The sequence below is a fragment of the Hippichthys cyanospilos genome, chromosome 12, assembly GCF_059441005.1.
Source record: "Hippichthys cyanospilos isolate Australia breed blue-spotted pipefish chromosome 12, RoL_Hcya_1.0, whole genome shotgun sequence".
NCBI lineage: Eukaryota > Metazoa > Chordata > Actinopteri > Syngnathiformes > Syngnathidae > Hippichthys > Hippichthys cyanospilos.
In genome coordinates, this window is record NC_142380.1 from 20,106,348 (window position 1) to 20,110,000 (window position 3,653).

Here is a 3,653-nt window from a genome sequence, read left to right on the forward strand (position 1 = left end):
AGTTCAGGTGTAGAGGTGACTAACTAGCCTTGGCTCGCCACGGCGAAAAGCGACCAAACACAATGCTTACACTATCATTTAGCGACCGTTTGTGGCACTTTGGCAAATAGGCAGTTACCAGAATTTTGTTGATCCTTGATCTCACCGCTGGATGGAGGCCGTGCCAAGTTTAGACGATACGTAATTATAATGAGATACAGTATGTTTTATGTGAACCCAGTCATGCAAAGGCAACATTCTGATTAATATTCTTGTTGCGCAATATGAATTGAATTTGAGCCACAAACACGTGTTTTAGCCATCACAAGGGACGGCTCTTTTGCAGCCTGCTGCCAACTAAAATTGGCAATGATTACAAAACAGTCATTTGATTACTTAAGCACTCAATTACTTAAAGTATTTTTGTTCCTAACTCATTTAGCCCCCTTGAATTGAATGTCTGGATGTCTTTGGAATTGAATGAGTTAAGCAGAGCTGTGCATGCAGTTGTGCACATCATGTCACCATTATTTTGATAAGCTAATGATGTTAGCCAATGCTAAGCGGTGCGCCTGACAAATCTCATTGCAGCTCTGCTTACCTTTTGTATAGCCTTTAACCACTAGATGGGCAGGCACTCAAAGAAACAATCAAAGTCCATTTTTCATTTGTAACGTGCTTCATAAATGAACTCAAGAACGACATTAAAGGAGACTTTCCAAAATATAGTAAATATCCCCTTTTATTTGATATTTACATTTGATATTGGAATTTTCATTTTGCCTTCCACACAAAAACTTCAATTCCAAATGAAGCCATGGTCTAGTAGGAGCTTACCGGTCTTCTGAAAGTCCAGGTCGAAAAAGTGGACTTGATGAATTCCATCGGTTGGCAGTCAATAGAAAGCTCCCAACAACGCACCATTCAAAACTACAAGAAAAATGATTGACAAAAATGGCTTGTTCCAATAAAGGTGTTCCAATTCCTGGCCAGGCACCTTGAGGTGTGCGCAAAGGCATTTTGTGGCTCACCCTCAATGTTCCAGGAAACAGGAGTTCTCAAACTGGGGTCCTCGGCTTCAATTCATCTTCTTGGCATTATCAACGTATCAATACATGAATCTGACTTCCCTGGATCAACAACTGTTTGTTGTGGGGTTTTTTTGTGTTTTGGGGGGGTGGGTGTCATTTTAGAAGGAAAAGGCAAAGAAGAACAGAAGGCAAAGTAAAGTTGTATGTTTCTCAAGAACACAAGGTGCATATGATTAGCAGAGCTGGGCATTTAAAACTTTTTATTATTGTTATCAATATTGTATCAAAACGCAAAAATTTGGGACACACCTATATGCATTCAAATGACTTTTTTTCTATTTTACAAAGAATCACAGCATCATCTGCGATCATCTCAAGGATAATGTTGACTTATTTAAATGCCTTTGTTAAACATAACTGTCTTACAGTTTGATGTCAATGATTTGACATGGACATCTCGGTTAAGCCTACTTTTAGCCTCAGTAATGATTGCTTTTCAGCCTGACAAACTGAAAGTGTAACCTTCTCAAAAAATAGGGCAAATTTTTAAGTCCTATGATGTTTCAAGCTATCCTTGGGCGAAAAAACAAAAAAATATCCCCTGCAAGATATACTACAATCTCAAAAGTTGGAACCCCCACTAGACAAGATGAGTAATAGATATAAAGTCAAGTTGGATTTGCAAGTTGATATATTAATCATATATGGTAACATGTCTACTTTGTGCCCTACAATAAATATGTAAATGTGTATTAATTAGCAGCTACGTTAAGATTGTCTCATGTTCAAAAGTCACTTGAGTGTCCCCCTCCTGCCTAAATTTGCATTTAAATGAAGACTGGCCACCAAAGTATAGCGTCCATTAAAAAAAAAAAAAAATTGGTATTGTGTCCAAGTGACACAAAGAATTCTTTCGTGTCAGTCAAAAACAAGAACAGCATGACCTTGTCCAGAATTGCTGTATAACAGAAAATGTCTACCATTCAGTGCAGTCTTGCTGATGAAACAACATTTTGTTGGCACAGCTGTACCTAGAGTACAAAAAAAACATGTCACTTTTTTGTGTTTAAAAAATAATCTGCACAAACCAGGATCTTTGCTTTAAAGCTTCATGCACACAATTGGACAGCTGGCCATCCAATCACATGTCAGGTACAGACAAACAACAAAAGGTCCCAGCCAAGAGAGGAATAAGGACCAACTACTGTATCTTGTTTCAGAATTTTTGTGCTTTCTAATACGAACCCTGACTATCATCCACACTTTGGTGTCATTAGTGGACAACTCAAAAATGAACCACACTTGTAGGAAATTAAAAAAAACAAATCCAAATGCCTACCAAGCCTAATATGCAGAATACATCTCAAAAAAATTGAATTCTGTTGCGGTAGTTCAATTTAAAATGTGAAAGGCATGTCATATCCCCCCTGGGAGCCAGCCTCTTTGTTTTTGTCCACAGCTGTGTCTATTTTTTCTCGGCAAGACAGCCAAGTGAACTGCATCCCGGCCAAACACCGACCGTGAGACATAGACGCAAAACTAACTTCTACTACAGTGGACACAAAATAGCATCTTTCAATTACAAGAAGGCTAATTCAGACCTCATTTCTACATTGCTTTTGTGATACTCAAAGTTCTTGGTGGGGTCAAAATGAACCATTTTATATGCTGATGTATTGCATATAAAGACAGAGGCGTTTCCTTGCTCAAATAAATGACATTTAGTGATGTGTCACAAGTGCCCAAATAATTTGAAAGAAACATACTGATCGAATCCTTACTTAACCCATTTCAACCCACTTTGTGACTGTAAAGAAAATTCTATTTATGAGGCTCTATAAATGATTATTCAATCATTTTTCATGAAGTACTGAAATACTACAATGTGTAGATGAAACGTGTGCAAGGTCACATGTTTAGTGAATATTGTCACATGACTAGCGCTGTTTATTTTGTGGTTGCACTTCGAAAGATGACACCCTCAAAGCTCCTAAACAAAAGGTTAGTAAAGTATGTTAAAATGAACATAGAACAAAGATTTTTTTGTACACATGATCTTTAAGATGTCTAGTAGTGATATATGCATTTGCACTTACTCAAATTGGTTTCGTGTTTGCACAATGAGTAATTATATTGTTGTGACCGGTGATGAAACATACCTTTCCATCAACTACTTAACTTTTTCTTTTTTTTTCTTTTTTTTTTTTTTTAAGTTCTTGATTATTTCAAAGGGTTATCAATGGCATATGATTTGGATGTTTTCATGTCCAGGAAAAATGTGGGCTTAAATGGGTTAAGTACAGTGACATGTGTTTACATTTGCTATGCTGAAATGGCACTATGTACTTGCTATGTACATTAGCTCAATCCATACAGTTTCTGTACTATTCTCCTGTCAGATCCCAGTTGAGCCGTATCCTACTCTGGCCATACCAGCTGGGCCAAGGGGCTGGACAGGCCCACATAGGGTGCACGTCAATCACCATCTACATGGGAAATATCGTACTTGTAACATTCTTAAGTGGCGGTACGTGACAGCGCTTCACATGAGTCCAAATTGAAATAGAAATTTCATGCAGTTTCATCCCAAGATGGGAGCTGTAGGGTTCTATTTTCAAGTTAAGAACAAATTAATTGGAAAAA

The 3,653-nt window shown here is 37.6% G+C and overlaps 1 protein-coding gene across 5 annotated transcripts in view; it reads right to left on the bottom strand.

Annotated features, from left to right (window-relative positions):
* Positions 1 to 703: 703 nt before the first annotated feature.
* The window catches only part of LOC148415259 (mitochondrial coenzyme A transporter SLC25A42-like), a 15,541-nt gene continuing 12,591 nt past the window's right edge, over positions 704 to 3,653 (bottom strand). For all 5 annotated transcript variants that reach the window (XM_088428754.1, XM_088428751.1, XM_088428753.1 and 2 more), the window contains one exon: positions 704 to 3,653. This exon is cut by the window's right edge. The gene's annotated coding sequence lies outside the window, so the exon portion shown is untranslated.